General features: G+C 36.6%; 1 pseudogene; it reads left to right on the top strand.

Moving 5' to 3' along the window:
• Nucleotides 1–331: 331 nt before the first annotated feature.
• On the top strand, nucleotides 332–1351 carry LOC124529374 (annexin A2-like; annotated as a pseudogene).
• Nucleotides 1352–11990: the final 10639 nt, after the last annotated feature.

Genomic DNA, 11990 nt, shown 5'->3' with positions numbered 1-11990 from the left:
TCATGCAACATGCATTCTGTATACCCAGCATCGATAATGTGGAGGCACATTCATGTTGTTGCATATAGAAATACTACATTTTTTCTCATTGCTGAATAGCGTATTTTTTGTGTGACCTTCTATTTGTTCTGCATTTCTATATGTGCGTGTGTACATTTGTATATGTAAATAGTATATAAATATTCTATATGTATATGATATAAAATATACTAAATACACATTTTTGTGCTATGTTATTTTATGCATATAATATGCATATAAAAGAAAAATGTGCATGTGGCTCCACAACTGGGGACACTGACAGCTCTATGTGCCCAACCCAACTTCTTTCACGATGTCTACTGTTCACAAAATTCTCTGTGAGCTCAGTCTGGAGGGTGATCACTCCATGCCCCAAGTGCATACGAGTCGGTCAAAGCATACACCAATTTTGATGCTGAGCATGATGCTCTGAACATTGAAATGGCCATCAAGACCAAAAGTGTGGGTGAGGCCACCATTGTCAAGATTTTGACAAACCTCGGCGATGAATGGAGGGAGGATATTGCCTTTGCCCACAAGAGAAGGACCAAAAAGGAACTTGCATCAGCACTGAAGTCAGCCTTGTTCAGCCACCTGGAGACTGTGATTTTTTGGGTCTATTTAAAACACCTGCTCAGTATGATGCTTCTTAGCTGAATGCCTCCATGAAGGGGCTGGGGACTGATGGAGGCTCCCTCATTGAGATCATCTGCTTGAGGACCAACCAGGAGCTTCAGGAAATTAAAAGTCTACAAGGAAATGTACAAGACTCATCTAGAGACCACATAATTTCTGACACATCTGGCAACTTCCACAATTGGATGGTTGCCCTCACAAAAGGTAGAAAAGCAGAGGATGGCTCTGTCATTGATTATGAACTGTTTGGCCAAGATGCTCAGATCTCTATGATGCTGGAGTGAAGAGGAAAGGAACTCACGTGCCCAAGCGCATCAGCATCATGACCAACAGGAACGTCACTTCCAGAAAGGATTTGACAGGTACAAGAGCGGCAGCCCTTTTGACATGCTGGAGAGCATCAAGAAGGATGTCCAAGGATACCTGGGAAATGCTTTCCAGAACCTGGTCCAGTACATTCAGAACAAGCCCCTGTATTTTACTGACTGGCTGTATGACTCCATGAAGGGCAAGGGGACTCACAAGAAAGTCCTGATTATTAGAATCACGGTCTCTCACAGTGATGTGGACATGTTGCAAATTAGGTCTGAATTCTAGAGAAAGTATGGCTAGTCCCTGTACTGCTGCATCCAACAAGACACGAAGAGTGACTACCAGAAAGCACCTGCTGTACCTGTGTGGTGGGGATGACTAAGGCCCACGAAGGTGTGAGGGTCCAGGGTGGTGCTCCTTCATTTCCAGAAAACAGTTCTAGAAAATAGTTTGTGACTAACAGTCCCTTTGTGGAACTGTGAGGATGACATTGACATTTCCCCCGCTCCATCCTTCTTTCAGTTGATGGAGCACTGCCTGCCTCTCATACCTAGTCTTTCCTTTTAGCCAAAGAAATGAACATGCCAACAAGCTGGAAGCGAAATCTATGATGTGAAACACTTTGCCTCCTGTGTACTGTGTCATAAACAGATGAATAAACTGAATTTTACCTTATAAAAAAGTAAAAGTAAAATGTGCATGTATACATATAATAGGTATAATATATAATAAAATGCATACAAATATAAGATGTATATAACAATCATTTATTTTAAAATGTTATTGTGTTAATATTCTGACGTTCACATTAAATAAAATACTAGACCAGAATAGTTATGATTGGCCAGTTAAGAGTTAATTACATGCTATGAAAAAATAAAGGAACCAGTGAAATCTGTCTGGGTTTGCTTTCAAGCAAACAATGTAGGGACCAAAGGCAGGCTGCCCCAGGATGGGCTACTTTGGCATGAACACTATATTGAGTTAAAAGTAATCAAAACCCAACAGATGCAGGAAAAACCCTCTTCCTGATCTTCCACTGCCTAAATTTACATTTGTAAGGAGAGCCAGTACCAGGAATAGAGCTATTAACAGAGACTCCCCTTTACCTAAGAAACTTATTTGCATAACAGGGCAAACTTTGTTTTTTTAAAACCTCTCTTTTCACCTTCCTGCTAATGGCCTCCTCCCCTTTATGTCCTCAGATCCTACCCCTGTCCTTAGCTCATATAAGTTTCCTGTTGCCTCATTTCCTTTGGAATTATATATCTGTGTGAATTCCCCATATGTATGCTACTAAATTTGATTTTCTCCTGTTAATCTGTCTCATGTCAATTTGATTCTAAGTGCAGCTAGCTAGAAGGACCATAGTGCAGAGGAAGGTCTTCCTCCCCAACAATGCTAACTAAATCCTCACTAAATGCTAAAAACTTCCATAATTCCCTTCTTTTGCAGTAATGAGAATGACAGTCTGAGAGACGGACTTTTGTCCTATTTTCTAATTTTTCATTCCTCTTTTTCACACATACCACATCCAATCCATCAGATATTTTGCCAACTATACTTTCAAAACATGTCTTGAATATTACTTCTCAATAGGTCCATCACTACAAGCCTAGTCTAAACCATTAACCAAGAGGATGGAAGAATGTAAGGAAATACAAGGGGAAAAAGCGCTACCCCCAAGATGGTAAACACAGGACTCGATCCCACTCCTTAATCTGAAGAGGTCATTGAAGGGGGCTGTTCTAGGACTGAGAGGGATGTTTGATAGGAATTTGATCTTGATTTAGGAATTCAGCCAGTTGGAGGCAGTCACTCTTGAGAAGGAAGAATGAGGAAGAAATATCCTGAACTTACCTTTCTACCTCAGTTCTTTGTGCATGCTCCCCATTGGCTGGCCATATGTCAATAGAACCTTTTGATGTGATCCACAGAGGCCATACAGGCATAGAATAAGGTAGAAGATGGTGGAGAGTAAATCCAGCATAAGGCAATGTGTCTGCTAGTGGAACTTTTCAATTCCACTGTTGTTTCCTTTTATTCTATTTTCCACAAAGCAACCAGAGTGATTTCCCTAAAGCCTAAGGGAAATCATGCCATTGGTCCCCTGAAGACCTTCCAGTTGTTTCCAGTTTCAAGCAGAGTAAAATCTAAAGTCCATCTAATGGGCTACAAGGCCCTAATGGACCTGGCCCTATCACCACTTCTTTGGCTTTATCTCTAGTTATTCTCCCTCTTGGGCAAGATCCCTCAGTAACATGACATCTTTTCTGCTTCTCAAACACATTAGGCTCACTCTCAAACCAGCATTTTCTCGCTGGAATCCTCCCCCTTGCCTTCCACATATATTCATGGTTCTTTACTTTCTTCAGTTCTCTGCACAAATATAAAATTGCTTCTCAACATCACTCTCTAACTGTGCTTTTTAATGTTTATTTTGAGAGAGAGAGACAGAGAGAGAGAGACAGAGAGAGACAGAGCGTGAGTGGGGGTGGGGCAGAGAGAGAGGGAGACACAGAACCGGAAGCAGGCTCCAGGCTCTGAGCTGTCAGCACAGAGCCCAACACAGGGCTTGAATTCATGAACTGCGAGATCATCACCTGACCTGAAGTCGGATGCTCAATGGACTAAGCCACCCAGGTGACCCTCTATCTCTGCTTTTTTTTATTATTTCTAGCACTTAACTGTATCTGGCGCCTGTTTTATATTTGTTTGTTCTTTACCTTCCACTCTATTTCAGACTGCAAGTTTTATAAAAGGAGGGGCATATTTTTTCTCTGCTCTATCCCTAGGTCCTAGATCAGTGACTCACACATAGTAGGCACATGTATCAGTAAGGAAAGGTTAACTTCTATAATGAACAACCACAAATTACTACACTAAAATGTGTTTCTCAGTCATATCACAATCCATGTAAGTCATTGTAGGATTACTAAGGCACCTGATGGCTAAACAGCAAACAATCTAGAGATACATCCATATAGTTAGACTATGGAAATGATTCAGAAGAATTTCTAAGAAATTTCTAGTACATAAAGAATAATGAAGCTCTGAAACTTCCACCTTATTTTTAAAGGGTCAATACCTTCCCTAATCCCAGAACATAACCTTAATTAAGAGAGAAAAGAAGTGAGAGAAAGAGAATGGAGAATGAAGAAACAGGGTATTTATGTACAAGCTTATATTAATATATTCATTCTCTCTTCTTATTATTACCTATGATGACACTAGGGAGCAAAAAGGGAAGTTATTCTCCTTTCTTTCTGAGTAAAATAATTATATCTCAGAGTTTTCATTTATTTGAAATCCCTTTGGAAACTACTAGGTCATTCCTTTTGTCAAGACACCTCCTTGTATGTGCTACCGAAGGAGCCTCTGGAGTTCATTTTTCATATAATGTATATTCTAATCAGTGTGATATCTGTGAGTTTTACATTTTGATTTCTTTCATTGATCTAGAGGTTTGTTCTGCACAGTCATTTGTAAGTCAATACTTATTTCTAGGATTCTTTAAGGGAACTCATTTAATTTTTGCAATATAAGCAATGTTTCAATGAGAAGAATCAATGTTATGACACACATAATAGTATAAATAAGTTGATACATTTAAAGGAAAAATATCCTTGAAAGAAAAGAATCACTACTTTTAGCTCTCTGAGCTAAGAGTAATGGTGAAAAGTGTCATAAGGTCTTAAATCACTAAGGACGTAAATACATACATAACAAGTATAGACATAAGTATGTAAGGGAGGTTACCAGAAGGCACAAGACAAAATCCTTGCTCACAAGGAAATACCTTTATAAGCATTTAACTTTATGAAGAGTGACTATTTTTTAAGCAAATATTCAGTGAATCCAAGTTTTATGTTTTTGAACAGAACAAGTATGTGGTAGACTCATTTCTGCCACAACTTCCCAGATGATCCTAAGAATTTATTTCTTTCAGGACAACTATCTAAAGAGAATGGTTCTGTGAGTCCCTTTCCCCCTACCCACCCATGGCAGCTTTTTGCAGGTCTCTTCTTAAGCAGAATAATTTTCCTAAATAGTAATATAGTTTTCAATTGTCTTATCACAAGTATGATTTAACTGACCATATTGTGATTTTTGTTGTGTATCTTCAAGAACTATGTATCAAGAAACAAAATCATTGTATCTACATCATATGTGATATTTTTCAAAACAAGGAAATTTGTGCTTGCTTAAGCACATATACTAAAATCAAAAGAAGAGAACTCTGGCACTTGTGAGCATTTACCCAAGCACCTTCATAGAGCCCCCACGCTGAAAATGTCATTGAAGTAGACCATTTCCCAAAGAAAATGTAGCAAACGGGTTACAGACCCTTAGTGGTTTTCCAAACATAACACTAACCATATGAAATTTTAAAATGTTTTATTCCTACAGTAAAGCCATTATTTACAATGTTTTGGTGAATAGCATTAAATATATATAAATCTGCAATGGACCTCAATCGTTGTCATTTTACAAGAGAATTTTTGTGTATGAGAAAGAAGAGAGCAATGTAGCCATACTGAAAAATGGATGCTAGACAATTCTCTAACTTCCTACTGTTCCTAAGTGATGATTTCTCACAACACAGACTTAACAGCAATGTAGAGGACAGAAAACCAGTGTCCAGCTTCCAGTAGACTCCACTGGCTGCAAAAGTAGTCTAAACATTTCCTGTAATCCTTTGCTCTTACTATCAAGCTCATTTCCCAGAGGAAGTGAGCTTGAATATTTTTTTTAGCTCAACATTATACAGTTTTTATTGAAATAGAATTACACTGAACAGTCAATTTTTTCATACAGCAGGTTTACCTTTTGTGTCTTTGGGGACTTTTCAGTGGAACAGAGAAAAAATGAGGATTGATTTAAATCACTTTCTAAGTAAGACAACTTCTTAAACTGAACAAATTAAGAACTGTGGCATCTCTTAACACCAAATCCCTGAAGAATGTGGCATTGCAATGTGCCATAACACTTCTTATCTGCGACTTAGCAAATATTTCTTTGATCTCAGGGTAGGATTATGAGAGTATATAAGTAACATAAAATGTTTTCTGAGAGAAACACATACCATACCCATGATGAATTATTAAGGTGGAGATTTTATTGAAGGGCAGTCATAGGAAGCAGGCATTGTGTTATGTACCAAAGACACCTGGAAACACTACTACAGAGGCCACCCAGAAGCCTGCATCTAAGGTTTGCAGGAGTCTGATGTCCTACACACAGTTTATTGAGTTTATCACATCCTGAACTCCTATCTAAAGCTTTGCTCATTAGTCCTCCAAAATAGAAATGTACAAGTATCTTAGTGGCAGCACTTCAGTTCCACCAAAGCACTTAGTTTTTTCTTGCTCCTTTGAACAGACTCTTGATCTTGTCTTTTCTTTTCCTGATTATCTTTGAGTTGGAGGACTGTCCACCATCAACTTTGCCAGATCAGTTCCATATTCTTGTGCATCCTTTCTCACTGCATTTGATATTAGAAAACAGAATTCCCCAATTTTCTCCTTTGGGTGTGAGACCCAAACAAAATTGCACAGTGAGTAAAACTTATCTCCAAAGCCCTCAGGTCCTGTTTCAGTCTCTCTGCCTTCCATTTGGGTAACAGCAGTAAGAGAGGGGATATCTCACACTGTTCTGTCTTCTCTCTTCCCAACAGAACCCTATAAGGCTGCTACAATTATTATCCCCATTTTGTTTTACCAATTAGGAAGCAAGGAGGGAAGAGCCCAAAGCACATTTCTTGAATCCAAGATACAAATCCTATTCTGGACTGACCCTAAGTGCTTTGCTGAGGTGACTTTTCTGTCTACATTCTCTCATCCTGATGCTCCTCTGCACCGCTATCCCCTGTCCTTGTCCTGTCCTCTAAAAAGCCATTGATGCCCTATAGGGCATTTTTTTCACCTTGATATCTGAGCTGAAATCCAAATTTACCTAACTTGTGCTATGCCAAGCAACAGCCAACATGCCAAGTAATCTGAGAAACAATTTCAAGTAAAGGAACCGATCGCTGATACGAAATCACTTGTTGAATTTTTTTTGAGGAGGGGTGCAGGGAGGAGTCTGGAGCTCTAACAGAACTCAGGGTTCTATAAATATTCCACAAATATTACTGTGTAAATGTGATACTGGCTTATGATGAATTAACTCTGTCTGCGCCTAAAATTCTTTTCTTTTAAACTTATCTCCTTCCTCTACCACAATTCCCTCATATGATAAGCTACTGAAAATTTTAAAACTTTCTAATGAATTCTATATACCTCAGCAATAATTTCCAGACACTGGAACTTTTGCTAGTACTACTTTACCCTTGCAGCATTTTCCTTTTATTTTACTTTTGTAATGTTTATTTATTTATTGAGAGAGAGAGAGAGAGAGAAATAGAGACAGGGAGGCACAGAGAGAAAGGGAGATAGAGAATTCCAAGCAGGCTCCGCACTGGTAGTGTGGAGCTCTGCACGGGGCTCAATATGGAGTTTGAACTCGTGAACCACAGGATCATGACCTGAGCCAAAATCGAGTTGGATGCTTAACCAACTGAGATACCCAGGTGCCCCAATTGCAGCATTTTCCTTTTAACTGAAAGCTTGCACATTTTGGACCTGTGTTTTTCAAAGTGTCTCCCCAGCTGAGGACTGCTATCCCCCCTACCTCTAGCTAAAAGCATAGCCATGATCTTCATATTTTTACCATGACACTACAGATTCCACAACAAAACATCTGGAAGTCTTGAGCTAGATGATTGAGAATTTAATTTTTTTTTATCTTTTATGATATGATGACATTGTTTTACCAACACATTTTGACATTAAGTCAGCATGGCTATTGAGTTCTGAAGCATATATTTGCAATGAAAGAATTAGAATTACCCATACACTATTCATAAAAATATAGGCTTTATAAAGTAGAAGACTCCCTACATCACAAATTACAATAATATTTCTAATTTTTCTATAAAGAAAAAAGGATAATATTATTTCCCATAATTGCTTTAACAGTTTAATTTTTATGGGTTGTTGTCAATTATTTTGTTTTTGTTTGGGGGGTTGGAAGGGTAAATAATATGGCATATCAAAAAAATCCAAGATGTGTCAAATTTAAAATCTACATTGTTATCATACATATATGTAATGTTCTTAGCTTAAGACTAACAATTTAAAATATAAAATTTACTAAAGTTATAAAACAGAGATTTACAGTGGTTTCATTAGAAAGATCTGTATATTTATTAATATTCCTGAGGAGAGAAAGGATTCATGCAAATATATGGGCTAAATGCTATAGGAGCATGTAACATTTTTCCATAATATAGAAAATTCTTTATAATTTCATGAGAGGTGAATAGTAGAAAATATGTTTTTTCCCAAGGAAACTAAATAGCAAAATGAGAAAAAAAAATTCTCAGTTATCAAACAGTGTGTATGTGTATATACTTTATATATATATATAATATATAATATATATAAATATATAAAATATATTATAAAATATAATATATAAAATATATTATAAAATATAAAATATATAATATATACAAAATATATTTTATATAAAATATATATTATATATAATATATATATATATGAGGGTTTAGAATCTCATTATAAGTAGAATATCATTATTGTTTACATTATGTTCTAGAGACTTTTGCCAAACAGAAGACTATGGGGACATTTTACAATTTCTTTTAAACATACAAAGATGTCATTTTCAATGAAAGATAATATATAATATCCTTATAAATTGCAGGTGTTTATAGTCATTCTCTGTACACTTTGTGGGCTAAATTATTAGTTTCTTAAACTCTGACACATTTTAATCTTAGAGATATTATAGCCTTTAAGTTTGTAAAAGAAATCTTCAAATATCATACTTTGATTTCCTTTAAATAAAATGGTACCACCTGCAATCCAGCAATTCTTCTACCCTGTCCAATGAAAGAAAATCTTATGATTAGTATCTATATTCTAGGTGTTCCATGACAAGAACAGATCATTTGGACATTTTCTAACCAAATCCTGGTTTGCTGTTTTTTTCTTATTGTTATGCTAGTTGTGGTGGCTTGCTTTATTTTTAAAATTAAAAAGTCAAGTTGAACATACAATAATAAGTCCATTCTATCTTATATGGTTCATTTCTTCACCAGAAATCAAATCCATTCACATAACCCAATGGCAGGCATGTCAAATAACTAAAAATATAATGGTAAAGATACTGCTAACCACTATGAATAACTGCTATCAAAACAAAAAGGCTTTTGGGCGTCTGGGTGGCTCAGTCAGTTAAGCGTCCGACTTCAGCTCAGGTCATGATCTCATGGTTTGTGAGTTCAAGGCTCTCTGCTGTCAGCATAGAGTGTGCTTTGGATCTTCTGTCCCCCTTTCTCTCTGCCCATCCTCTCATGTGCACTCTCTCTCTCTCTCCCAAAACTAAATAAACATTAACAAAATTTAAAAAAAGCCTTTAATGAAAAACACTGTCCTAAAGGAATAATGACCCATCTCCCCCATACACACACAAAGACACAGAGGTCATGTTTTAGCAGAGCAACCTGCTAAACACTCTGCCCTGACTGAAGTCCTTATGTTAAGAACTTCTTACAGAATATAAAGTCAAGTCCATGGAGAGGTTCAAAATTCCATCACGCATACCCTAGATTTGTGTCCTAAATTCTGAAAAGAAACACTGGGAACTATCAGATTGAAAGACCTAAATGGTATGACCTAGTAAAGCCAGGATGGCCACCTGATAGTATCTGATAAAACTTGAACAGTTGTCAAAACCCTCCATGAGATGATCCATCACAGTAAGGACAAAATGACCACAATATTAAATAGCGGTAGATAAAATATGTAAGGATAACAAAATATAGCCTCATCTGTGGCCAACATAATTCTGGAAAAAAGTATAAAGGCAAAGCAGAGACTGGAACCATGCTCTGAGACAGGATTTAAACATTTTCAACTGAATTCTATATAAGGACTTCCCTCTGGGTGATATGTATTTACAAATAACAGTATATTTATTTTCTGGAAAGTTGAAACATTCCCTTATTAAACCAGACACAGCATAGATTGTAGCTAAAAGATACTGAATATCCTATCCCCAGCATACATTCTAACTATTCTATGCAGTAAAAGTAGACCATTCTACCAGCACAGTTATTTATGAAATCTGCAAGGGTTTGTCCCTTGCTCAAAAACATTCAGTCTTCATTGTCATGAAACCTCTAGAATAGCAGAAAGGATCTTAACAGAACTGGTAAGCGATACCAATCAAGTTCTAATAAGAGTAGATCTTCAGAAAACCCCAGTTAGGCAACTGCTCACCCAAGATCTTCAGAATAAGCAATGGCTATAGAATGACAGAGCTTACAATCAAGACCATCAAAAGCAGATTCTTCTAAATACACGAGACTGCTGATTGTGACCCTCTCCTTTGCACACCTTTGTTCATTATCCTTTTACTTGTATTTCTTTCCTTACAAGTTTGAGTTATACACTGTGATTTTTCCTGTTTCCCTTATAACAGTATAAATTTGTTCAAGATTTCCTATAGCCAGTCACCACCATTCCTCTCTAACAGTCCATCCAAACTATTGCTGATCATGCAATTTGAAAAAATAATGTAGTCATGTTACACTGACTTTGTTAGCAATGAATTTCTTGTAGATAATACATAGTGAGAGCATGAGAAGAAGGGAATATTTTTAGGATGCCAAATTGACTGTTTGACTTAATAAAACCCTAAAGATGATATATTTACAACTTGACAGAAGTTGTTCTTTCATGAAGTTCCTGTATTCCTTGAGGAGAAATAAAGGTTCTTCAATGTTCACACAGAACCAAGTCTTTTTGTCCTGTACTTGGAGTTAGGCTACTCCAAGCAGATGATTTCCCAGTATCTTCTGTTGACTTTTAGACTTACAAAGAGCCTAAAGGTATGAAATCCTTTGTGGAGGAATAAGGACCAGTGGAACAGATCATGGAAGAGTTAGGTAATTCAATATGGGCAAAAAGTTTGGTGCATAATTTGAAATGTTGTAATAAGTAATATCACACAAAAATAAGCTTAAATTCCTTATACAGGTAATTGGATAACATAAGGTTTTCTTTTAGCTACTCAGGGAAAATCTATGTCACTGTTAACACACCTTGTTGTATATGTATTAACACTATGCATGACATTAATCAGTCTGTGTCTAAGTGAAAAAGAAAGTCAGGTTGGCTATCTAAAGTAGACTCAGGGAGTCACTGGGATCTGCTTTCATAATCAAGCCTGGAACACCATGGACCGATTCAATAGTGCCTTTGTGCCCCATAGTTATTTTTGTTTTTCTTACAGTTTGTTGGTATCTGTTGTTTGTAAATGTAAGTACTTGTTTGTAGTCTCTGCCCTGATAGATGATTCAACAAGAAGTGCAAAGACAAAAGCAGAATATAACCATGCTGGTCAATAATCAAACCAAAAATCACACCTCCACAAATAGGTCTCACCTTAAAAGAGTTCCACAAAACCTCCACTTCAAGGAGAATTAACACCAGTGGTAAAGATCTGAACAACTCATGATGACCTTTACTTTGGTTGGCTGTGAAAGAACCAAAAGAAGGTACTAGGAGTAAAAAATTCCCTACATTCCAGAAAAAGACCAATCTTCTGTTGCCATGGTAATAGGGCAATAACTTAGCTTCAAAAATTTTTTATGGAAGTATCATTGAATCAGAACTCAGGTTTTTAACTTGCTTAATAAATAAGTGACAGCCATCAAAAAATGCACTTTTTTGATGAGTAAATAATTTAAAATTTATTAAATTATTAGTTTTAAATTTGCTTAATTGACCAATGACAACCCACTTCAGTAAACATGGTTATGCAAGCCAAATAAACAGCAATATCCTTTTGTTTCTGAAAGGCAGCCCATGAGGAAGATATTCATTCCAGTGAACATGATTCTGAGTGCTAGGCAATTGACAACAGTCTTATCCAAATAACCATTTATC

The sequence above is a fragment of the Lynx rufus genome, unplaced genomic scaffold (assembly GCF_022079265.1).
Source record: "Lynx rufus isolate CCGP_SWC_20201006 ecotype Redwood Valley unplaced genomic scaffold, mLynRuf1.p SCAF_6, whole genome shotgun sequence".
Lineage (NCBI taxonomy): Eukaryota > Metazoa > Chordata > Mammalia > Carnivora > Felidae > Lynx > Lynx rufus.
Note: the sequence above shows the minus strand (reverse complement) of the source record. Positions and strands in the feature narration are given on the sequence as shown.